Source organism: Eublepharis macularius, chromosome 2, assembly GCF_028583425.1.
Source record: "Eublepharis macularius isolate TG4126 chromosome 2, MPM_Emac_v1.0, whole genome shotgun sequence".
NCBI lineage: Eukaryota > Metazoa > Chordata > Lepidosauria > Squamata > Eublepharidae > Eublepharis > Eublepharis macularius.
This window is the reverse complement of record NC_072791.1, coordinates 231,151,566-231,177,607: the sequence shown is the minus strand read 5'-3', so window position 1 is coordinate 231,177,607 and position 26,042 is coordinate 231,151,566. Positions and strand designations below refer to the sequence as shown.

At 43.1% G+C, this 26,042-nt stretch overlaps 1 protein-coding gene across 4 annotated transcripts in view; it reads left to right on the top strand.

The window, feature by feature from the left end:
• The window catches only part of PARD3B (par-3 family cell polarity regulator beta), a 946,974-nt gene that overhangs the window by 122,736 nt on the left and 798,196 nt on the right, over positions 1-26,042 (top strand). The window lies entirely within an intron of this gene.

The following is a 26,042-nucleotide window of genomic DNA, read 5'->3' as shown; positions in this document are numbered from 1 at the left end:
TCAAGTCCTCATGACTATTCTATTCTTAATCCTCTCCTGGTGTGAAATAATCTTCTTTCTTCCCATTGTTTCAAATCTTCACAACCTAAATTGTGACTTCTCCCTCTGAGGCGGAGGACATCTTGGGCTGTTTCCTTTGCCCAATCAGGGAGGCAGGAAGTCAAATTTGTTCCACCTCTTCCTCTTGGAGCTCAGGAACGCCCCCTCTCCCTCAGTTCTTTCCCGCCTCCAGGGAGAGCAGCTGTGGCTTCAGATTCTTTGGCAGCTCACAGTTGCTTCACTTAGAGACTTGTTCCTTCCATTCTCTTGCTTCTTCCTCTTTCTCAGCTACTACTCTGAGCTGTCCTCTCTTTTCATGCCTTCCTTTTTCTCCCCTCTCTGCTGTCCTCTTTGTTTCTGCTGGCGCCGAGACTGAAAAGAATGGAGTCTTGGGACTCGGAGGACAGCTTTATGGATGGAGAAGAGCAGAGCACATCGGCGGCCACAGTAGTGGCAGAAGCGGCCGATCCTCCCAGTACCGTCTTGCTGCTGCGGCTTGAATGGAATCCCTGCACCTTTCCGGCAGGCAAACTGCGTACTTCAGTGAAGAGACCTTGCTGCGAGCATCCAGAGCAGGGATTGACACAGCAGCATAGCCCCGGGGTCAACATTTGTGTCGATTCGGAAGCCTTGGATAAGGTGAGAAACAACAATGGTGTTTGCGCCAAATCCCATGCGGCTCCAGGTGATGTGCTGGCCAAACTACTGTCAGGAGAGTGCTCCGCAGAGCCTTCTGGTGCTGATTGGAACCTGCAGATGGCAAGTACGAGCGGCCAAGGAACCGTTAATGTAAACAGCAGTCTCGGTTCCCTGCTACAAGGTGAATTCCTTTCCCTCTTGTGCCAGACTATGAGGGAGGAAATCTTTAATTTCTGCCAGCCTTCTATCAATGCAGCAAATGAGTCTACCTTCACCCCTCCCTCTCCCCCCAGAAAGGTGCACTGTTCCAATTGACAGTGGCCCACTAAGGCGGCCCCAGATACTTCCAGGGATAGAACTTGCCTGTTGGTAGAGGGGAAACTTCCTCTGAGAGCGAGGAGGATGAAGAGGGGGAATTCCTCTCCAAGGAGGAAGAGGAAGAGGAGAACATTATGCCTGATCAATCTGATAGACAAAGGCGGAGCAGTTGTCATCATGGACAAACATAACTACATACAAGAAGCGGAAAGACAGTTCTTCAGCGCAACATTCTATAAAATACTACCTTCTGACCCTACAGAGCAATACAAAAAAGAACTCAATAAAATATTAAAGACACTCCCCATGGACATACAAGAATGCATCCATACAGACACACCCCAGGAACCACGACCAGGAAGATTCTATCTACTACCCAAAATCCACAAACCAGGTAAACCAGGACGCCCCATTGTTTCAGGAATAGGCACTATCACAGTAGGAGTCTCAGGATACATGGACTCTATCCTCAGGCCCTATGCCACCAGCACACCCAGCTATTTACGGGACACCACTGACTTCCTCAGGAAAATACAGTCCATTGACAACCTACCAGATGACACCATCCTAGCAACCATGGATGTGGAGGTTTTATACACCAATATCCCACATGCAGATGGACTGCAAGCCATAAGGAATATTATCCCAGACAAAACCACAGCACACCTCACCACTGAACTTTGCCACTTCGTACTCACTCACAATTACTTCAGATTTGGTGACAGCTTTATATCTACAGGTTAATGGCACAGCCATGGGCACACGCATGGCACCACAATATGCTAACATATTCATGGCGGACTTGGAGCAATGCTTCCTCAGCTCCCATCCACTGGAACCACTACTATACTTAAGATTCTTGGATGGCATCTTCATCATTTGGACCCATGGGAAGGAAGCCCTTGAGAGATTTCATCAGGACTTCAACAACTTTCACCCTACTATCAACCTGAGCCTGGACCACTCTCCACAACAGGTACACTTCCTGGACACCACTGTACAACTACATAATGGATGGATAAATACCACCTTATACCGGAAACCCACAGACCGATACTCATATCTACATGCCTCCAGCTACCACCCTAAACATACTATTCGGTCTATTGTCTACAGCCAAGCCTTACGTTACAATCGTATCTGCTCCAATGCTCTTGATTGGCACTCCCACTTAAGAGATTTACAACAAGCATTTTTGAGACTACAGTACCCACCAAATGAAGTGAAGAAACAAATCAACAGGGCCAGACTAGTACCCAGAAACAGCCTGCTCCAGGACAAACCTAAAGGAACTAACAACAGAACACCTCTGGTTGTCACCTATAGTTCCCAGCTCAAACCCATCCAATGTATCATCAGTGATCTACAACCCATTCTGGAAAATGATGCCTCTCTCTCAGAAGCCCTGGGTGGAAGACCTCTCCTTGCCTACAGACAGCCCCACAACATGAAACGACTTCTCACTTACAATCATGAATCAGCTAGCAGAGTCACCAGCACAGGTACCAGGCCCTGCAACAGACCCAGATGCCAGCTCTGCCCTTATATCTACCCAGGGAATACAATTACAGGACCCAATGGCGTCAACTACACTGTCTCTGGCTCTTACAGCTGCTCATCCTCCAATGTGATATATGCCCTCATGTGCCAACTATGTCCATCTGCTCTGCGCAAAAGAATAAATGGACACAAATCTGACATTAAAAATGGCAACATCCAGAAACCAGTGGGAGAACACTTCAATCTACCAGGACATTCCATCAAGGACTTAAAGGTCGCTGTGGTTCAACAGAAACCTTTCAAAAACAAAATCCAACGGGAAGCTGCTGAATTGGAATTCATATGTAAATTTGACTCAGTCAGGCTGGGATTGAATAGAGACTATGAATGGTTATCTCATTATCAGAAGTAACTGACTTCCTTAACATAAGCAAACTGATCTCCATATCAGAAGGAGCTGTTTGCATCTACTCCGCGCTCCCCTCTCCTCCTCTTTATCTGACCAGTTTCTTCTTGCCCTCCATGCATCTGACGAAGAGAACTGTGATTCTCGAAAGCTTATGCTACAATAAAGTTGGTTAGTCTTAAAGGTGCTACTGGACTCTTTTTGATTTTGCTACTACAGACTAACACAGCTAACTCCTCTGCATTTAAGACCAAAGATTATCAATACTTGCTGACCAAGGCTCTAGTCCTCCAAGAGAAACAAAAAGGGGAGGAGGAGGTCACTCCCAGGGCGGGCAAGATACCGCTAGACTCAAGGGGTGCAAGAAGTTTTTTCCAGGACAGATACCCCAGAGAAAGTTTTTCCCTTTCCTGAATACTTTGAAAGGCAGCTAAAAGCTCTATTAAACAATGTTCAAGTGCAGTCAAAAATTATATGCTAATGAGCTTTTACAAGTTCCAAGGATTGACACCCCAGTTGCAGCCTTCCGATCCTCGGGTCTCCTGTCTGAAGCTGGCCTGGGGTCTGAGAGAGATAACGTGGATAGGAAAGCTGAAGCCGCTCTCTGGAGTGCCCACAAAGTGGCAGCCATGGCTATTGGAGCTTCTTTTTCCACATCCATCATTTCCAGATCAGCAGTTGTGTGGCTGCATAAACTTATCCAACTTCTTCTGAGCAACCAAAAGTGTCTCCTGAATCATGAAGGCAGCTACATTCACTGAAAATGCAATTCTAGACTATCTCACCTTTTCGTCCAGGGCTATAGCCTCAGCAGCGGTTTCCAGAAGACTTCTATGGCTAAGAGCTTGGCTGGCTGATCTCTGGTTCAAATTTATCCTGATGGCATACCCTTTCTAAGGGGACAAGCTGTTTGGTGATGCCTTGGAAAAGTTGCTAGTGGAAACATGAGACAAGAAAAAAGCCTTGTCTAAGTCTATGAGATGAGTGGACAGACGTCCCTTCAACAGTCAGTCCTTTCGTACCCATCACTCCTTGGCCAGACCTCACCAGGATGCCAAGCGCGCCTCCTGGAATGTCAGCAAACAACATTTCAAAAGGAATAGCTTTGGCTCCAGAGCCAACAGACAACACCAGCAGCGTGGGGACAGGAAGGAGTGTGACAGCAAAAGTCAGAGATCCTGACTCGCTTTGAGATCTGGTGGGAGGGAGACTACAGCTCTTCCAACAAGCATGGCAGGAGTCAGAGTTGGATGCCTGGACCCCAGAAGTAGTCTCTAAAGGATATTCAATAGAGTTCAACTCCTACCCACCAGATTGTTTTCTATCTCCCCCCTCGAAAAAAATCACCAAAGAAGACTCATTACCCTGCAAGCCGTTCAACATCTTCAGAACATCAAGGCAATAGAACCAGTAACCTACTGGGAGCAGGGCTCGGGGGTTTACTCTCTTTTTTTCATGGTGCCGAAGAGACTGGAGAACTATTCTGGACCTAAAATTTGTGAGTCAGTTCATAAAGCTAAGACATTTTCATATGGAAACAGTAAGACCTGTTTCAGATCAGGGGATTTCCTCACCTCCATAGACCTTACTGAGGCATACCTTCACATTCCAATTCACCCGGCTCACAGATCGTTCCTAGGGTTCCATGTAGACAACATGTATTTCCAATTCAAGGCACTCCCACTCGGGCTAGCGACGGTCCCCAGGGTCTTCTCTAAGGTTCTCATCAACCCCGTTGTCCACCTCCAGTAGAAGGGAATCCATATTCACCCCTACTTAGACAACTTGCTTCTCCGAGCGGACTCCAGGGAGAAGGTGGCGCTCGACACCCGGACCATCATCCTCTTCCTTCAAGAGCACAGCTTCCTGATAAACACACCCAAATGCTCCTTACATCCATCCCAGAGGCTACTTATGTTAGCTGAGTGCAAACAGAGCAGAGAAGTTACGCTGTGCTGATTAAAGAAGAAAAAATTTCCAACAACTTCATCTAGGCCTAATAATCAACACAAAAGGAGGACGCCCGTTTCTACCACTGGTAAATATTCAAAAGACGAAGGAGCGGGCTATACTCGTGATATGGAACAGTTGCACCTCGCTCCTGTTTCTTTCCAAACTAATGGGGACTCCAGTGGCAAATTCACACCGTCACAGAATCACAGAAGGGGCCATACAGATCTTCTAGTCCAACCTCCTGCCCAATGCAGGATGAGCCAAAATTGCGAGGCTTTGGACTGGGGACGTCTACATTCTTGGGAGCTTCTCTCATTTCTCTGACCCTTCCAATCCTTAATCGTGACCAAGATTGACAAACAACTCAAGGTTCCCCAGAGAGTCAAGGTGGTGGACTCTGGACCCCACCTCAGGTGGTGGACTCTGAGCTCCAACCTATGTCAGGGGAAGTCCTTCCTCAATCCACCAAAGACTCAGTTATTTATGGATTCCAGTCTGGCCGGCTGGGGGGCAATACTGGAGGGCCGCCCGGCTTAGGGTGTTTGGACACAAGAGGAGGCACTGTTACTCATCAATCTCTTGGAAATCAGAGCCATTCATCTAGCCCTCTCTCACTTCTTCAAGGATGTAGCCGGCAAAAATATTTTGGTATGTACGGACAATATTTCCACCAAAGCATACATCAGTCATCGGGGGGCACGTGCTCCTCCAGGCTCCACAAGGAGGCGATGAAGATCTTGTACTGGGCCGAGTCCCACCTTGCCTCTCTACACGTGGAACACGTCAAGGCACAGACAGTTCTCAAGCTAAGCAGGCAATCCATTCACCTGGGAGAGTGAACACTCATAGGAAATCTTCTTGGAGATATCGTACCAATTTGGAACTCCGATCCGGGACCTCTTTGCAAATCCTGCAAATTGTCGAGTTCTGAGGTTTTTCTCCAGGTACCTTCAGCCACTAGCGGAGGGGGTCGATGCCCTATCATCCTCATGGCCCAAGGGCCTGTTGTACTCCTTTCCCCAAATTCCTGTCATTCCCAAGCTCCTGAGGAGAACAACAGATCAGAGGGTGGAGGTGATTCTCATTGCACCATGGTCGCCAAGGATGCCATGGTTCTCCATGATCCAGTCGATGTCGATTCTACCACCCATACGCCTTCTGTCAGTACCAGATCTCCTCCAGCAGGGACCAGTCTGGCACCCTCACCGAGACTGGATGTGGTTGACCGCTTGCAACTTGAAAGGCACTATCTAACCAATCTAAGATACCCTCCTCAGGTGATCCGCATGCTCTTGGCTTCCAGGAGGAAATCGACTATCAGAATATACAATACCTCAGGGAAGGCCTTTTGTCCGATGGGCCAAGAGAAAGAAACTCAACTGCATGCACCCTTCAATAGCCACGAAGGATCTGCTCAGAAGAACAGATTCTCTCTTCATCACCGTCGCTCCTCCTAACCAAAGGAAGAAAATGTCATCTGCTTCAATTGGAAAACACATTGCGGATGCTTATAAATCAAGCAACAGAAATGTTCTACAAGGGGTGGTGACAAACATCTCTATAATAATGCTTCCGTGGAGGAGGTTTGCCAGGCGGCCAACTGGTCCTCAGTCTCAACTTTCGTAAGACACTATACGTTGAATATCTTCAACTCAGCGAATGCTGCATTCGGAAGGAGAGTTCTTCAACATGTAGTGCAGGATGAGGAACTCTTCCCACCCTCTAAGGAATAACTGCTTTGGGAGAACCCAAGATATCCTCCGCCTCAGAAGGAGAACAGACCTTTGGACACTTACCAAGATGGGTCCTTCTCCTCTGAAGGCAGGAGGACATCTTGCCCCTCCCAAGTTCCTCGTCAGTTCTCTTCTTGTCTAATATCCTGTACTACTGTCTTTTTAAAATCTCTCCTTCTGTTCCTAGTCCGCTGTCCCCTTGTTTACTAACTTTCCTTTTCAGATCATGAGAACACCTTTCAAGGTCAGTAAGGAGTGTTTTTGGAAAGATGGAAGACTTATTGCTTGTGGAGTCACCAGAACTGAGGGAGAGGGGGTGTTCCTGAGCTCCAAGAGGAAGAAGTGGATTTGACTTCCTGCCTCCCTCATTGGGTGAAAGGAAACAACCCAAGATGTCCTCCTGCCTTCAGAGGAGAAGGACCCTTCTTGGTAAGTGTCCAAAGGTCCGTTCTCTTGTTAATTTATTTTTTATTATTGTGCATTTCATTTCCACATTTAGATTGCCGATCTAATATAAACTTGATGCATTCCAACTTCATATTTGGGTTAACTGTCTGATGTAAACAGTCCAGCCTAGTCCCCTCTTTGGGTATATATCGATAAGAGGCAAACAGAAACCGCAACCATACTTATTTTCTTTGGTTCCAAGAATTAGATTCCTTCTCTGTCAGCTCCAGTAAAAACCAATTATTTTAATGTAATTAAAGTCCAATTTCTTACAGTTTAATACATAAAAGTCCAGTTTCATAGTGTTATTTCTCATAGATCCAGGAATTAATGTTATTAATTTTTATAGCCAGAAACATAAAAGAATTTCAGAAGGAAGAAAGAAGAGAGGCAGGGAGTTCCCAAGAAGATTTATTGTTATTGAGCCGGCTTATCTTCAAGACTGTTGCTTCACATTACATTCCAGCTTCCCAAGTCAAACTGTTAGACTTGCCAAGATGTGTAAAAAAAAAAAGCTTCCACAAACATAGCAAAAAGTCACCCAAGTCCGTTTGAAACTTTCTTTTTCCAATATAAATAAACTAGGCTACTGTGTGAATATTCATTTCCTTTAATTCTTATTTTTCAACATAAAAAGCACTTCCAAGTTAGACAAGAGTTAAGCAAGAGAGATTTTCTCACCCAAGCTGCATAAACTTCATTCTGTATCGCAGGTTCCAAACTGTAGTTAGAAGATCAAAGAGAGAGATTAGTGGGTAAGATTGGGAGAGGTCATCCTTCACTCCAGCATAGCTTCAGCGATGTTATGTTTCCGGTCCTTGGCACTTCAACATCAAACACTGCCCCAACATGGTCAAGGCAGTAAATCTTCCCATCGAACTTACCAAATGAGGCATAAATGGGTATCTTCCGATCATTCTCTTGTCAAGAGTGATGAACGGCTGGAGAAAGTCTTCCCAGGCACAAAAAAACCAGCTGCGTGTCTCTCCCACAGAGATGGGAGCGTCAGAACGCCATTGCCTCCCAAAGGGGCAGGCAACTGCAGCGTCTTTTCTATGGACTGCTTTTAGCCCAAGAACAATGGATATAATTTTAGGCTGCTGAAAATTTTATGCAGTTTTTATGCAACATCTTGTTCTAAATAAATACTAAGTAATATTCGCCTGTCTTCATAGAACAGAGATATGGTTCTAGGCGCTTTGCTGTGTACCAACATCTTGCATAATTGTTGCCTCTTAAATAGAGAACAGAGATAGGCAGGATAAACTCTGTCAGAGATGAATGCCTACTTAAATTTCTGAAAGTTTTATTAACTGAGAGCTGGTGTGGTGTAATGGTTAAGAGTTTCAGATTAGGATCTGGGAGATCCTGTTTCAAATCCCCACTCTGCCAGGGAAGCTCACTAGATGACATTGAGCCAATCACACACACTCAGCTTGTCCTACCTCACAGTGCTGTTGTAAGGATAAAATGGAGAAGGGGAGAGTGTTGTAGGCTACTTAGGGTCTCCACTGAGGAGAAAAGTGGGGCGTAAATGAAGTAGATAATAAAACTGTGGTTGACACTAGATTACATTGTATTGCAGTTTAGTATCTGTGTATTTTTTGCTTACAAGATAAAAATGTCATCTCTTCCAAAGGCTTATGTTATGATGTTTTTTGGTGGAAAACACACACAAACCTCTGGCATCAAAGATATTTCTTCAAGTATTGTAATATTTCCTAAATTTAAAAACAGTGCTGTGACTCCATTTCTGTTTCTAGTTATTCATAATATTTTATTATCTATGGAACAGAAAGCTGAAGGCTGCTAGTTTGATATCAAACGACTTTAATAAATTTATGAATTTAAACTACACCAAACTGGCTCTAATGCTGTACCTACATGGTCCAGGGAGCATCTCTACTCAATAATGCCAATGGATAATTGGGCTAGAAATTCTTAGTAGTGGTGTTTGTGATGGGGCTGAGGGGGTGTGTAGACAGTCTCCACTCTGCTAACTATGAGTTGTATGATTGTGCTGTACTTGCCTTGTTTTGGAAGTGTTTCCGTCGTTCTGAGTATCTGCTTGTACCACAGCAGCTGGACACAATGAGGCTTCTGGATGCTAACAAAAGAATACCTTTAGCTAACACTGCCAAAGCAACAAAAACAGGCAATCAGTAATTTTCACTTTCCTTTAGTCTCCTAATCGTGAATGGAGTATTTTTGGCTGAAGCTTGCGGTAGTTGTTGAAACAATGTTAACTTCTCCTCCTCTACAAACCGAAAAACCCAGATAAGTTATCTCTGGCTAACAGTGTGTGTTCTGGCACAGCACAGCTTACTCTTCTTTTAAGGCAAAGACATTATCTTTGCCACAGAGATGGATAGGCTTCAGTGTATTCTCAACATCATCTGTTCCTTCAGAATTAATGGGATTGGACTGCTGCAACAGATCATAATAGTGTTGCATGGTTTCCACCTTTCCTGATAAATGAGAAGGGCAGGAGGGGTAGGGTTTAGTTGTCTTTGGATATGAGAACATTAGAGATATCTTTGTTATAATACTTGTAAATAAAACAAATGCACAATCAGAGGGTGCTGGAAGCAAGCAGGCTCCTACCTACAGGTGGCACAGCAACTAATCCTGCATCAGGTTCTCAAACAGTGCAGATGCAAATTGTTTTCTTTTCTGCAGCACATGTCCTCTTCTAAAACACTTCTCTCTTCATCATGATCTCTCCTTGCCAGAAGCGGCGCCAGGGTTTTCGGCACCCGTGGCTGGCCAGCGGGCCGGGTGTGCATGCACACACACACACACACGCGTGCGCACGCACCAGCCTGCGTGATGACATCACGTGTGACGTCATCACATGCACGCGTGTGCTGCCGGCCCAATTGCTGCGGTGGGCGGCTGAGACAGCGCAGGTGGCCTCCCAGCTCTCCCGCTTGGTTGCCCTGCGCCGCCCCAGATGCCTGCCCATGGCTGCTGCACCCGGCTGGGGGCGTGTGCTGACGGTGGCGGCTGCACGGGGCAGGAGGGCTGAGAGGCTGCAGCTCCATGGCACACACTCCCGCTCCCAGCGCCTCCTCTGGCGTCCCCTCTGGCATCCCACACCCTGAGGCAACTGCCTACCTGGCCTCAATGGGCGCACTGGCCCTGCTCCTTGCAGTCCGACATAAGTATTTGTACTGGTACAAAAGAAATGGTGTGTGCTGGATGATTCTGGTCAGGCCTGAGTCTGACATAGGCCTTCACTTAAGAAGCCTTAAGTGTCTAGTTAGCTTTCCTATATCAAATAATTTGACTCTTGGTGAGAGGTACACCTCAAATAATGTTCTAGGTTTGTTACCGGGTGTTGTACTCAAGTAAATACAATTACAGAGTCTCTGCTTCCATTCTAAGCCTTCTAAACCTGATTGTTTAGCATTCTTTATGTTTTCTCAATCAACTGAAAATCATACCATCCATTATAATCACATAGATCATTAAAGGAGAGCAGTTACATGAGTCCAAGAAAGTATTTTACCCCAAAGATAAGCAGGTCAAAGGCAAGGAGCCCCTTCTAAGGAGAAGCTCCCAATCAATTCACCTTCACATATTTATAGGGCTTCAGAATCATCTCCTAAGAATAACTTCATGATAAGGGCTCACATTCTTGGCTAATTATCTTAAAACTTCAAACACCATACAAGGTGATCCATATTTAAAACATCTTCTTAAAGTATGTAAAAATATTCATTCTTGTTATTTTTATCTTACCAAAGTCTATGTAAAATTAATAATTACAAGTTTCTCGTACATATGGTTCCACACAATCTGTGGTTTGAATGTCCCTCAGCCAACCATAAAAAGAGACAGATGCAGAGTCCTGTGAATGAAGCAAGTCTATAATGTTTATTAAATGTGGAGGGGCGGAGGTTACACAAAGAGTAAAGGATCCCCTCGTGTCCAATGGTCATCAGAGCTACAATAGCTATACAAAGCATTTTATACCTTTTAATTAATTACAATATTTGTTCTTCTATTGGCTCAGATATTGCTGTGGTCCCCATTAGCTCAAGTGGGCTACCACCTTTAAGGATACAATATTCCAGGGGTATTTTAATTGGAAGAAATAACTTTGGTTAACTGCATAATTACAGTATTTCCCTATTGTCATTGCTTATCTTATCTGTGCTTGTTTTATCTTTAACATCTCTCTTCCTTTCCCACACATCTCTTTCATAGGCTTTTCACTTTGCCCCCTTCTCTGGCCCATGTAACATTTTACCAAGGGTGCCCCGATGTCGCTTTTGGCAACCTTGTATACTGGGTTCCGTAGGAGGGGTGCACTCTCCCTTCCTGAGGAATGTGCTTGAGGTTGCATTTAGCACCCATTCCCCTTTCTCTGGAGCTGCTTCTCAGCCTTGAAAGGTACGGCTAATCTGATTAACTCACAGCTAGCTTCCTTCTTTCAGTAACATATTTTCTTTCCCCCTTTTTTCTATTGCTACGTTTAGCATAAAGCAGCTTTACTAAGAAGTTTCTGTATCAAGTCATGAGCAGGTGTACTGAAGGTGCAACTACCTCATAGCAAGCTTCACAGTGGCTGATCTTAGTCTTCACAGTGTTTAACATACATAACATACATTCTGCTTTGGTCATTTTGTTTCAAGTCTCATTCTTTTGCAAGTTGTGTTACAAATACTACATTCGCTCCTTAGAATAATCATGCATGGCAGTAGTAAAGGCAAATAAAGGTTCATGAAATATTCATTAAATCTACTTCCCATACATATGTATAACTTTTGGCCCTTGACCAATACCCCTACCCTTGAATCAGATATTTTTTCATGTGAAATTAAACATTGCTTCCATTCTCAGACGTTCTCCGCTCCTGTGGCTCAGCACATAGTATCTATTGATACAGGTTACATAGATGTTCAGTTCTGGGCCTCCAGGCTCCCTACATGGCGTGACTACCTGTGTGGATAGGCTAGCTCTGTTTCTGTTTGTAAAGGCATCTTTTGTAATCTTTTTGGTCAAATCCAACAACAGTTCCTCTATATATCTACTTATATCTATTATGAGGGAAAATAATATCCCTCTGTGCATGTCTTAAGGTAAGGAGTGGAAGAGCCTTTCTGCTTAGTTCTCTTGTGAGTGCTGCATAGTAAGAAGGTCTGTGGATCAGAGCTGGAATTTCCAAACTTCTTTCTGTTCTTCCCACCCACCCACCCCAAAATCAGGTATGTGTGTGCATGTACGCATGCATGCTTGTGTGCACATGTGCACACAATTGAACCTCCCTCTCTGCTTGTGTAAAAGGAACCTTAAAAAAATTCTTTGGGTTTAAAGTAACCGATCTGACACCCCCATCTGCCTCTTGTATTTGCAGACAGCTGCAATTTAAACTTTCCCTGTAGGAACAGAGGAGTTCATTGTCGGTCTTCTGTGCAGTCCCACATGGGACAGCGCATGCACAGGCCTGCAAGCTAGAGGTTTTGTAGCTTAAAAATTCACTAGAGGGTGCTCGACGCCTCCCAGGATGCAGGCATGGCTGTTTTCCCCACTGAAACAGCCTACTCCCAGGAGGTGCGGGACCCTCTGCCCTTAGTTCCTCTTTTGCCGCCAGTGTGAGAGGTTCGGTAGTGTTGAGGAGGTTCGTGAGATCATGCATCTCAGGAGTTTCTTCTTGCTTTTCTTCTCATTTTTTCTTCACCTGAAAGAAAAAGATTTGTGAGTGATGGCTGAGAAAGCCCTTTTCAAATGCTGCTCGAAATATAACACCAAGATGACTAGGTCTGACAGTCATTTCCTCTGTCTCCTCTGCTTGGGTGAGGAGCACAATAGCCAGATTTGTAAGATCTGTCAGTGCTTTACTCTAAAGGCGTTGGCAGAACAGGCCTACCACTTGAAAATGGCCCTTTGGGAGAAGGCAATAGTGGCAGCAAACCCACAGCCTAAAGCCACTAAGTAGACCCCGGCCAAGGGCACCCCGGAACATCTGGATCCGATTCCAACTACTCAGATCTTATTGGCACCGATGACATCTCGGATCTGAACTCCCTCAATTTCCCGGGAACCATCAAGCCTGTCTGACTCAGGTTGGAGGCAAAAGAAGCACCCTTCGGATTTGAGGTCATTGGCTCCGTTGGAGCCAGCTACATCCCATATCTGATGCTTGAAGTCAAAAGACTTGATCTGATCCAGGGTACCGACTCCACCACCATCACAAGTGCAAGGACCAGATCTGACCTCGGTACTGACCCTGCTGGAACTACCCAGGAAATAAGAAGTCAAAATCTGAATTCGCTAACAAGGAAGTTAGCAAACCTAAGCACATGATGGACTGACACTCTTCAGATGTGGAGATCTTGGAACCACCCAGGACCCCTTCAATCAGGTTCAGATCCCCATCTATCATTTTCTCTGAAGAAGAAGGGGAGATACTGAGAGTCAGACCAACCCAACTGAGCAACCATGCCCACTCAGAGAGGTGCTGCTCCCACGCTCGCTCTCTAAGGTACTACCAACAGGTGCCACGGCACTACGATATTGATATTGGCGAACCATTCCTCACAGAGTCTGTTTTCTCACATGGCTCTTACTCGGAATCGGTAAGGAGCCCCCATTCCATCCCAAGCTCATCAATGGCCTTCCAGCTCCAGGAGCCAGATTCCGCCATTTATGGAAGGGAGGATAGCCCAAGTGGCCCCTCTGAACCATCACCTGATGAGGCTTTGGGTGAGACAGGTGAATGTGTCACCCACAGATGACTTCAAATCCTATTTGGAACAATTGCAGGATGGCTAAGGCACTGGAAATTGATCTCACATCCATGGATCCTAAACTCAAGGACAAGATACTCCAGCACCTTTACTCAGGAGCCACCTCCGTTGTAACATTCCCTGCATTGGGGGGTTTGTTGAACTGATGACCTCACTGTGTGAGAAACCGGCTTCCAACATGCCCACAACAAAAGAAGCAGAGGCATTATATAAGATGAAGGATGACTTGTGCCCTTATCTCTCAATGCATCCCTCCCCCCTAGTGACTGAGGAGATGCAATCCAGGGAGCACCAAGGCTCACATTCAACACCCTCGGATAAGGAGGGGAGGAAGCTAGATGCCATTGGGAGAAAGATATATGCATCAGCAGCCTTAGGAATAAAAATTGCCAACTACGCCACTATGATGGGGGTGTACCAGATTTTCCTATGGGGAAGGGCGCTGCCTTTTATGAGAGACTGGCAGACGATCAGAAACCCTTGGCAAAGGTAATTAGGGAGGAAGCCCCACACTAGGCAAGGCATCAGATTAATGCAGGCAGAAATACAGCTGATGCTGCAAACAGAGCATTAACATCAGAAATAGTGTTAAGGAGGCGTGCGTGGCTGCGATCCACAGCTTTACTAGTGGAGACCAGGAATAAGGTGGAGGACCTCTGCTTTGAAGGCAAGTCGTTGTTTTCTGAGAAGACAGATGACTACCTCTCACAAAAGCGGAAGGATCCTCAGACCACAAGGTCCTATGGCGTCCTGCCACCAACCCAACAAGGGCCAGGAAGACCACAGTACAAGCACCAGCAATTCTACAAGAGCAGGCAGGATCGATACCAGCCCTATCAGAGCAATGTACCAGATGGGGCAAGGGGGGCTTCACTAAGAGGAAGCAAAGCCACAGATCCAGACATGAGTCTCAATCCCAGCCTAGCAAAGATGCACAACAACACGGTCAGAAGCAATTCTGAGTAGGACGGGACAGTGAGCCACCATTTGGTGACAGGCTCAGTACTTATTATTTGGCCTGGTGTCTTATAACCATAGATATTGGGTTCATGAAATAATTAAGTTTGGTTATAAAGTTGAATTTGATTACTTACTATGTTTGCATCTTCCTGGTAAGCCTGATGACAACCCTCGACCAAAGATGTTGGACAAACTGAAGGCTCTTGTAGTCAAGGGAGCTGTCCCTGCCAAGTGTTTTTATAAAGCGGATGGGGCTTTGCCCAGCAGGACTTCTGATTGGCCATTGAAGATCTGATTTGGCTTTGCCAGTTGGTTTGGTAGCAGCTATCACCATGCACAAGGATCTTTACTTTGTGACTGAAGGTAAGCTGTATGTGAGCAACAAAATATTTTTAAACAAGATGTTCATTTTAAAAGGCATTGTGTTAAACAGAGCTTCCGCCTGAAATGTTGAAGTGCTACTGTTATAGTTAGGCATAACCTGACTCCCTGACATTTTGCAGTTAGTTCTGCCTCCCATGGCAGCCATTTTGTGGTTGTGCCTACCACCCTGTATCAGAATTCTAATGGTGCCTGCAGGCTCAGAAAGGATGGGGATCTCTGGTCTAGAAGATCTGACACGATTCAGCTCACCACATCAGCAGTCTTCATCTTGGTAACAGGCCTAATCCACCCAAGTAGTATAAAAGATCATTCTAGTGTTATGATGAGAGAGATTGGGACCATCTTTTTGACATGGTAAATGACATATATTGATATGTCATATTGATATGATAGCTGACATATAGTGAAACATCATGATGCTCTTCCTTACACATAACATCACGATGGCAATCATCATCTGTTCCAGTTTGATGAAGATTAGCGTCCTGATCTGTTCTTCACAATTACTACCAGTATATGCATTTCACTATAGGGATGTGCACCAAAAAAAAAAAAATCTGGTAAATCCAGTTGTTGTTTTTTTTGCTAAATCTGAGAAAAAATTCAGAAGTCCCTGAATTCTGAATTGATTCTCTAATTTGCTTTGAGTATTTCTGAAAAATTTGGCCATTGTTTTCTATAGGAAAATCACTGGGGGCTATCTGGTGGGCTGGGGGGGTCATTTTTTCACCAAATTTGCAGGGAACCTACTCCTGACTATCCTCTAAAGATACCTCAAGTTTCATGAAGATTAGACCCTGGGAACTAATTTTATAGCCTCCCAAAGATGGTGCTCCCATCAACTCTCCATTATTCCCTATGGGGAAAAATATTGGGGAGCTATCCGGCAGTCTTGGGCTGGCATTTTTCAAGCAAACTCCACCAAACTTGCAGGGGACCTATGCCTGACTGTCCTCTAAAGACCCCCATGTTTCAGGAAGTTTGGACTCTGGGGTCCAATTTTATGGGCTCCTGAACAAGGTGCCCCCATCCACTCTATTATTTCCTATGAGAAAAAAAGCTGACTCATACTGCAGAAATACACTGGGGCAAGAATACCATAGCCAAGGCACACTCCCAAATGCAAGGTGAGCTTATTCCAGCAAAAGCCTAACAGAACTAAACTGGAGTAAGGGAATGGAATCCCCCCCAGAACCAATGTGAGGCAACAGGACTAACATGACACCAGAGAATCATGTCCATTCCACTCAAACCAAAGTGAAGCAAGGGACACTGTTGCAACTTAGCCCAATAGACGCAAACTGAAGCAAGGGAATGCCTTGTACTTGTGACTGGGTTCTGCTTGGTTCTGTTCTGTGGTGTTTCCACACTGGCTGAACTCAGTGCATGGCTGCCGTGAATGACAGTGTTCTGTTGGTCCCTAAAAGCTACAAATTAAGTTTTGCTTACAAGACCTACAACTTGTCTAATATTAAAACACTTTTAAAAAGTTCACCACCTTCTCTGAATTACCCAAACACTGCTAGGTAATTTAACATTTAACAAACTAAAAGCACCCAAACAACAGAGGAAAACAGACTCTTCAGAAGAAGAATCAGCAAAAATTTAGTTTTTAGAATGCAAACTAAAAAAAACACACACACCTTTTCCCTTCCCTATAACCCTATCCCTCCCAGACATCAGGCCACCCCCTCCCACCAATGAAAGAAAAAACTCAGTGAATCTGTGACTTTCAAACCAGGCAGCAGCAGCAGTCCTCCAAGTGCAGCAGCAATCTTGGTCTCAGTAGGCAGGAATCCACTGGACAGCAGGAATCCACTCTAGCAGCAGGGCAGAGTCAGGCCAAAGAGAGTCAACAGCTGGCAGCAGGCTGCACACAAAATGGAGGCTGCTGCCAGGCAAGCCTGCCTATTTAACTCCTTACAGGGTAGTTTTAAAAAGGCACTCTTCTTCTAGAAGGCAATCTTCTTCTAGAGAATCCCATTGGCCAGAGGATTGGCCTACAAGGATTGGCAACTATGATTTCCCCTCGTCCTTAAACAACAGAAATGGCACCAGAGGCATTTTTAAAATTCCAAAATTAATTTATTTACTTTAGAGGGGAAAGGTCAGGTGAAATCAGGGACTGAAAAATTCTGAGGTAATTCAACATAGATAGACTTCAGTTCTTTGGCTCTTCACAGATACTTAAAAGCTTCTGGTTTGAGGTGTTGGTTCCCTTGTTTTCCCCCAAGCACTGTAGTTTACTTTCTTTTAGTATTCTCTTTCTCTCCTGGAGCTAGAAATGCTGGTATCCATTTTCTAGTACCCCAGTCCTCTTCACACAAGTACTTTCCTTCAGTCGTTAACTCAATCTGAAGGTCTCCACAGGCAGTTTCCAACCACACTAGACCAGAGATCTCTTCACTCTCTAGAGCTGTTTGACTGGATAGGGAAAATCTCCTCTCTTTAGAAGATCTGTCCCCTTTTCTTTGGCCCGTTTGGAAGTCTGCACCTACTTCCCAAACTTCCTTGCCAACTTTTCCCCAGTTCTCTTGCCAGTGTTAAACCTGCTTTCAGTAGGACTCTGTCTCTCCCAACTCTTCAGACTCAATTCCTCTCTGCTAGGACTGAAAAAAAAGACCCCCCTCTTTCCCAATCAGATCCCCCGGAGTTGCCTGTCACTCAAAGCTCTTTGATTTTGTGAGGATTAACTCTTAATAGACCTGCAGCTGTGTGTACAGTACTTCCAGGTTTTTTAAAACATGCAGTCCTTCACAGCCACTCACTCCTCCTCCCTTCCCCATTCCCCCTGCCTCTGCCTCATTCTCTCCCCCTACCCCTCAATCTTGGAAAAAAGGATGGGAAATTTCAATTTGGGAATGCCAAATTTAATTCTCTATTTCCATTTCAGCGTGGTAATCCCGATTTTCAATGAATCAGGTGGAATTCAGCATTTTCCAAAGGGTAACTGAACCCAAATTGCACATCCCTAATCCCAAGATTAGCCAGTCCTCCACCATTATGCTATACTATTAACGTGTATTACAGTCTCTGCCTCAGTATGTCAAATATTGTGCTCTCAAGGATCTCCACGTTGGACCAATTTTTGAAAGGGGGCCCTGTGATTCTGTAAAACTGCAACTTGATGGATGTTTGGTTTCTGTAATATGCCATTAATATTTGACTCCAAGAAGATACATCTTTTTGCCTGGCTTTTCTGTGCTTTATGTTTTCATAGAACTGATACAGCTACCCTGCGCCAGATAGGTGAGCTTGCTAATCACCCATATATGAACAGAGACCCCAAAGAAGAAAAACAGGTTGCTTACCTGTAATTGATATTCTTTCAGTGGTCAATTGTGCAGTCATGCAACCCGAATTCCCCCTTCATTTTCGACATCTCTTGTACGACACCTTTGAGTTCCTAGCAGTTTTATAAAGGAACTGAGGAGGAAAGTACAGATTCCTCACACTGTGGAGCGGGGATTTGATCTCCAGTTGTTGGGCTAAATCATTAGAACATTTCAGAGATGCATTCTATTCTGACACAGAACTTGCGTGTGTGACCATTTGAAGAACATCAGTTATGGCTACATTTTTCTCAGGTACAATTCTTCAGGTAATTTGTCTAATCAGGAAAACTTGCTCAGTAGTTTGTTCTCATCGAATAACTAACCAATCATTTTAGTAATGGATGAACATTCAGTTGCACAAGTTTAAGACATGTTTTTGCATATGAAGATGTGATTAATATGCTTTTAAAACAATGAGGTTAATTATTAGAAGGAAGTTAATGGCATTTAGTACAGCATCATCTATGAAGACAGGGTGCCTAGTTAAGAATGTAATTGCAAAATACTTGGTGGTGTATGAAATTAATGAGTTAACTACAGAGTGCATTCCCACAATGTAAACAGTGGATGTGTGATATTTTTTTTTTGCCGGTACTTTTATGCTGATTTGCTGTGTTTGATGACTGATACCTATATTTAATTAGAATCTGTAAAGTTCGTGTGTCTAGTTGTCTTTTCTGTTTTTAAATACTAACATTAGAACTCTAAAAACCCCTTTGTCTTAAATTTCCAAGCTTTGAGAGAATACAGTGTATATTATTTTTTTCGTAAGTGTTGTTTCAGGATTCAGATGCATAAGACACCCTGATTATGAGCTTAATAGATCTGTAACAGTAAATGAGGCTGGAACATATAAAATTGCAAAAAGAAAATTCATTTATGGCTAAAACTTTTTTTAGGGCTTATGGCTTCTTTTGGTTCATGAAAAGTTGGCTATTAGCTTTAAATTGAGCTGTGTTCACAGATCTGCTTTTATGTTGTACTAAAATAGGGTGATTAAATTTTGAGTGCAATTTTTTTATGGACTGAAAAAAAAGGGCTCACTGTGGAAATTAGATAACTTGATAGCTAATACTACCTAGCATGCTCTAAAAAATGAAATTGCTGATGCTCTGAAATTATCTATAGCACCTCCTCTAAATGTAGCAGTTATTTTTTTTTAAGTAAAGAAAGTCTTTAATGATATGAGTCAAGTTTTTTAAAATTACCCTGAGTTCACCTACTGTGACCTAAGAGAGTCGCATACAATGCCAGGAAGAGAAAAATCTTAAATGGGGAATTTCTGGGGATGTTGTATTTCCCAAGAGGCTAAGTCAATTTGTCTTCGGTTTGTGCTTTAATGTTCCAGAGACAAGTAATAATTTTACAGAAATACACTGCCCTAGAGTGTCTTAGTTCTAATTATTCTATTTTTAAGTGCTGACTTATTTAAATTTTTTCTTATAGTTTAATTGGAATATGAACATTCTTTATGACTACTAGTAGAGAGGAAAAAGTGCTTAGGAGACTGTGATGCGTTAATTTAAAACACAATGAAGATTCCCAGTTTTGTGATCTCCCCGATGGAGTAGTCTAGCCTAGGTTAAGTGGGATTATATTTGTTTATACCTTTCCTCTATCCTGAAATACAGCTATACATGGAAATCAAAAGATGGATTTTATTTATTTATTCATTTTATTTATGTCATTTATAGTCGGCCTTTCTCACAGAGACTCAAGGTGGATTACACAGAGTGAGATTAGTACAGTGAATATCAAGAACATTTCTATTAATAATGCCGTAGGGTAAATAGATACAAATTCACAAAGACAGGAATCCAATACAATGTAGTGATAAAGTCTGTGGTTACTAACTCATTAGCGGATCATCTGAAACCCCCTCCCTACTATACAGCCCTCCTATCTGAGTAAAAATCCTTTTTGAATAATTCGGTTTTGGATTGTTTGTGGAAAGCCAGGAGAGTGGGGGCTCTCCTGACCTCCTTGGGCATGCCGTTCCAAAGGGTGGGGGCCACCACAGAGAAAGCCCGTGTACGGACTGCTGTTGATTTCGCCAATGTACAGGGTCACACCTGCAGGAGACCCTGTTTGGAAGAGCGAAGCTGCTGTGGAGGAGCATGGGGGGAGGCGGTCTTGTAGTTATGTCGGACCAAGGCCATGAAGAGCTTTGTAAGTGATAACCAATACCTTGAACTGAGCACGGTAAGTAATGGGCAGCCAATGGAGTGACTGCAGGATGGGAGTGATATTCATGCTCCTGCTCGCTCCTGATAACAGTCGAGCCACAGCGTTTTGCACCTATTGGAAGGTGTCACTAAGCCTTTATGTTAGCTATTATGTATTTATCTTGTAATGATGGCTGCTTGGCCCAAAATCACTAGCTCAGATTGAGTACCACTTGGTGGTACTCAGATTGGGCACCACTTCGAAGTACTAATAGGGTGTCTGAATAATACAGCATACTTATGCTGATTGGTTGGACTTCTTGAGATATTTTAAAATGATATATAGATCTTTTTTCAGTTCTTTTGTGGCCACATGGGTGTCTTGAGGTTATAGCTTCAAAGTACTAGTGGTCAACCTTTGATTTTGCAAATGGAGTGCCGTCAGAAATGTTGCAGCCTTGTGGATTAGTGGGTGTGAAAGAATATTATCAGTAATGTTTTTAAAGTGCAACCTGTAAGCTTTACAGCAACCCTGTAATGTAGTTGACTCCTCACCATTTTCCAAATTGGGGCTCATACAAGTAAAAAATGATACAGGATATTGCGCGGGGGGGGGGGCAGTCAAGATGGAGCAGAATACTCTATTAACACTGGTCCAGTAATTTATGCATATTGTTTGAGGAAGGTGGGGCTTTCGACTTTTTAAGGGATCCGTGTGTTCTCTTTGGTTTTAGAGAAATACTAAATCAACTTCTGGACTATGCTTTCATTGTGTGTCATTGTTCTTCCAGAAAGCTAATACCAGCTTTACCCAACACGGCTTTATCTATCTAAACCTGCCTAGCATTCTAAAGAGGACCCAGACAAGAAGATTTAAAACCAGGACCTGAAACATCCCCTCTACCCCAATTTTTTAAATTGTCCAGTTTGATGATGAGTTGTCAATGTCTTGAAAGCTTGCATGGTGTGTTTAGTGGTGTTGCATTTGGTCTTATTAAAAGGTATTACATGTTTTTGTGTTTGTGTCCTTTTCCAGGAAGTCTTCTGGTTCATATATTGTCTCTTCATTGCGGAGCTGAAAGTAGAAAACTTCTTGGTTCTAGATAACAACAATATGTCGTGACAGACAAATTTCAGTTTGAACTGTTTCCTTCAAATCTAGATTCTAACTCAGGATTAAATTGTGCTTCAGAATCTTGGTTGGTTGACTAGAAAACAAACCACAACTTGTTTTTTTCCTGACTTAGAAATCATAATGCGTTACAGAACTAGGAAGTTTTCAGTTTTTCAGCTGTGCAAGAAGAGAGGTGGGAAGGGAAGAACTTCTAGGCTTGTTCCTGCTACAAACAAACCACGACACGTTCATTACATCTGATTTCAGTCTTAGAGTACAATTGTATGTAGAGTTTTTCCAATGAGGGCTTAGACTAGTAACTCTATTTAAGATTTTAGTGTCATTGTTTTTATTTTAGCCTTATATTATTAATATTAAAGTTCATAAGGGTGGTATCCTAGTAATTTGAACAAGTGACTTAAAACTTTTAGTGCCACCCTTGCGTGAACTGTATTTGGACTAATGAACAAATGTAACTTCATTTTATACCTAGAAATTCAAAATGTAGACTCAAAATTTACTCATAAGAAGGGAAGGTCTATGTGCTGTTTATTTAAAAACATTTTTATTTAACTTTTTAAAGAACTGAGATTTAAAAGGAATGTTTCCAAGTTACATTTTTCAAGTGAACATTTGTAAGTAAACAGAGTCATGAGGTCATTAAAATTTGGAAACGTTCAGGTGAAATGTAAAGATGTAGATATGGATCCTTTAAAACATAGCTTGTTGAAAAGCTAATTATAGTTCTAAATATATGAACTGGAGAAAAGAATTGAGTGATTTTCAATAAACGTTAATACCATTTTGATGTATTTTAATGGAAAGATTTAGAAGTAATATATTTTAATGGAAAAGTAAGCTGTTCTGAATTTTATTCTTTAGACTGTCAAGAACATTAGATGGTTCCTAAAAAGAGACTGATCTCTGATGGAGACATCAGATATATTAGTTTAGTAACTTAAAAGAAAAAGATAAGTGTGTAATCTCTGACTTGACCTTAAGGGGATTTCCAGTTCACCTTAGAGAACCACCAGGAGAGCCCCCAAATCTTTAGTCTTATTATTGAATTGTTGTGCAGTTATCAGAGAAAACATCATAGACCAAAAATTCTCCCGCTACTAATATCCTTGCATTGTAATCTTATGCATGATTGCTCAGCGATAAATCCTAATCTGTTTAATGCGGCTTACTCCCAGGTAAGATCGCCTAGGATTGCAGTCTTAGCGAAGTTTCTGCACTCGTAAATCTGTGTCTGTGTGTCAACTTTCTTTTCTTACGTTGTCAAGAGGTGCTGTTGTGGGGGGGCAGAGAGGTAGCCAGTGATTGTGTTGGGAAGATTTGCTTGGCGGAAGGAGGTCAGGACCCCTGAATGTATCTTAGAAACTGCAGTAGGGGAAAAAAGCAAAGTTGCCTTCTGTTTTTTGAGGCCACCAGGCAGCAGTTGAGTTCCTGTTGCCTGTACGGAGCTGTTTGTTATGTATCCAGAGACAAGGCGTACAGTTATGACCGTCTGCAGTGGGACTGGGAAGATGTTTTAGGATTTTTTCTTTTTCTTTCTGAGACTGGTTTAGTTTTTTTCTGGGATGTTTTCCCTAAAGTGATGTTTCCCCAGGGCAGGGCAGGGTTCCTGCGCTTGCCTTTTAGAGGCCTCCTAAGGACTTGAGCAGCAGACAGCAATGGAGGCCTGTCCCTGTGCCTGCCAGGGGAACCGTTTTGCAATCATGCACTGGAGGTGTCATGCACTGTAGGTGTCATGCACTGTATATGAAGGGAATCTATATTTTCATATCAAACAAGACCTTAAAACTACAGGGAAACATCTTCTGTTTCTGAAAAACTTAATTGCAGATCAGCTGATAAAGAAGTTGAAGGTTAAGCTAAGCGCCCCCCCCCCCCTCCGAGATTCTTCTAACAGTATGGCAGTTTCAAAACTAATTTAGAGGGAGAAAAAGTTGTCATTCCCTGCGTGTTTTTAACTTCTGAGCTAAGAGGTTTAATTTTTTCCAATGCATACTGGAAATCCAGGAAAAAAAGTAGTGCCCCCGTTTTGACACAAACGTTAGTGACATCATGAAATTTTTACTTAGTGTAGGAAAGCGGCACGGCAGTAGACACTAGTGTGCTTAGCTGAATGAAATTTATTAGCCAAGGGAAATGATATATGCAAGAACCAGGCAAAATGAAAATATGTAAATTAAATTCATGCTTCATTTTGTTCAGATAGATTTGGGCCCTATTTTGCTGTGTCCTTCAGGTGAATTCTAACAAAACTGAAAAGAGAGTCTTATTGCGAGAGCTGCTGGCTACAAAGCTATAAAAATACAATTCCTGATCATGCAGCCCAATGGCGCTTCTCTCTTTTAGACAGAAAAAGCAACATTCTTTGGGGAGTGCCAACTTGTACGTTGTGGTTTCTTGACCGGAATTGACATAGCCAGTGTGAGAAGAGTGGATTGCTTCAGCAGTCCGTCAGATGAGCTGGTGGGAATAAGTTGCTGTACCTTGGATGAGATCACATTTATTGGAGTGTTGGAAAGATTTTGTGTGTATGGTTGCCCTCAGGAGACTCCCCACATACTTTAGTAGATAAAACATCTTCATACTTTTGTGTCAGTGGTCTGGAATGTGCAGGGTGTTGGAAAAGTGACGGGCTGCCAAGAGTCTAGTTAGTGTAAATACTGCTGAAAAGTAGTTTAGTCCACTTGTACCCTAGGGGGAGCTGTGGAGCATTCTCTAGTACTTAGGGTTTATTGAATCTTTTCTCTTGCAGTTCAGCCTACCTCTTGTTGTTTTCTCTCTCTGCTGTGTGTTAGTGCTAGTACTTTGAAGGCCTCTTTGTTGCATTAATAGCCTGCAGTCAGTTATTGTCTTTTGCAAAAATCCTCTTGCAGTAAATTCATTGAAAGCAAATTCCAAGGCATGGATTGGATTATTTCCTGAACTCTGCCAACACAGGGGACAGGTTCTGTGCCTTATAACGGTAAAATACACCTGCTTTGTTTTGGCTTCTTAGTTTGGGCAAACATAAGCTTCTGACCATCCTCCTATTTTACCCTCAAAGATGTTATATTTTTAATAACCCAGTAAGTAGAAATAAGCCCATGAATGTTTGTAAGGCATAATGTCTAGGTGTTGGTACATGTGGCTAAAAGTTCCTTTGTAGAGGATTTGCTATTCTTCTGGATAATGTATTTGACTCTATTTTGTCTGGAAAAAAAGGCAGTCCAAAGGCAAGTCCTGAGGAATTATTTTTACTCTTCTTCCATCATCATCTTCAGTGTTCCATTCAGTATGCTCAGAAGAAGAATCTGTCATGAGCAAAATAACTCCCCCCCCCACATTTTCTGTCCTTTGTATGCAACTATGCATAAACCCTTTTGTTATCGAAATCCTTTTGAAGGTTCTTCAGCTGCAGTTCATTTATCTCTTTATGGAATTGTTTCTGCAGTAAGTGGGATATTTAGGATCAACATCCCTGATACCCAATTTATGCTATTTTTCCTATTATATTTCCAAATCATGATTCATTTCCTTTTATCTGTCAGTCATTAATATCATAAGATTCAAAAAGCACCTGCTCAAAATAGCACATTTTTTCTTAAGAAATTCATTGTTATCTTTAAAGGTGCCAGGTTCTTTGGATATCTGCAAATCTCTAGATACCTGTCTGGCTTGGCAATTATCCAGAGGCGTCCCGATCTGGAGTTTATGGGAGGTTCCAGCAATTATCTCAGTGTTCTTTTAAAAAATGGAAGGTGTCCCAATCTGTGCTTCCTGGCTGACAAAGGAAAATGCTGTCCTTCAAGAAGTACTTACTACATTAAGGAACAGTTGCAGAGGCAGGCAATGGCAAACAACCTCTGTTAGTCTCTTTCCATGAAAACCCCTCTAGGTGTTGAGAGCTCTCTCCACCACCACAGGGTAATGATGTAATTTATGCCAGGATGTACTCCATTTGGGTTGGCTTGAGATGAGGGGTGCAAGGGTCACCGGGTGTGCTTGTGTGTGTGTGTAGGGGGGGGGAGAGTAACTCTGAATTTCCTGCATTGTGCAGGGGGTTGGACTAGATGACCCTAGATGTCTCTTCCAACCCTATGATTCTGTATCAGATACCTTGGAAATTAGTCTTTATGTTCTAGCCTCTTGACATTTTCTGTAGCCTTTGTGTTTCTTTTTCTCATTGAAAAAGTACTTTTTCTTTTAGATAAGTGTACTGTTCAGTCTCCGCTAAGGAAATCTTGCTCTTTGATTTACCGTGCAGATCTATGCAGTGTCACACCTTTCTAAGCTTGTT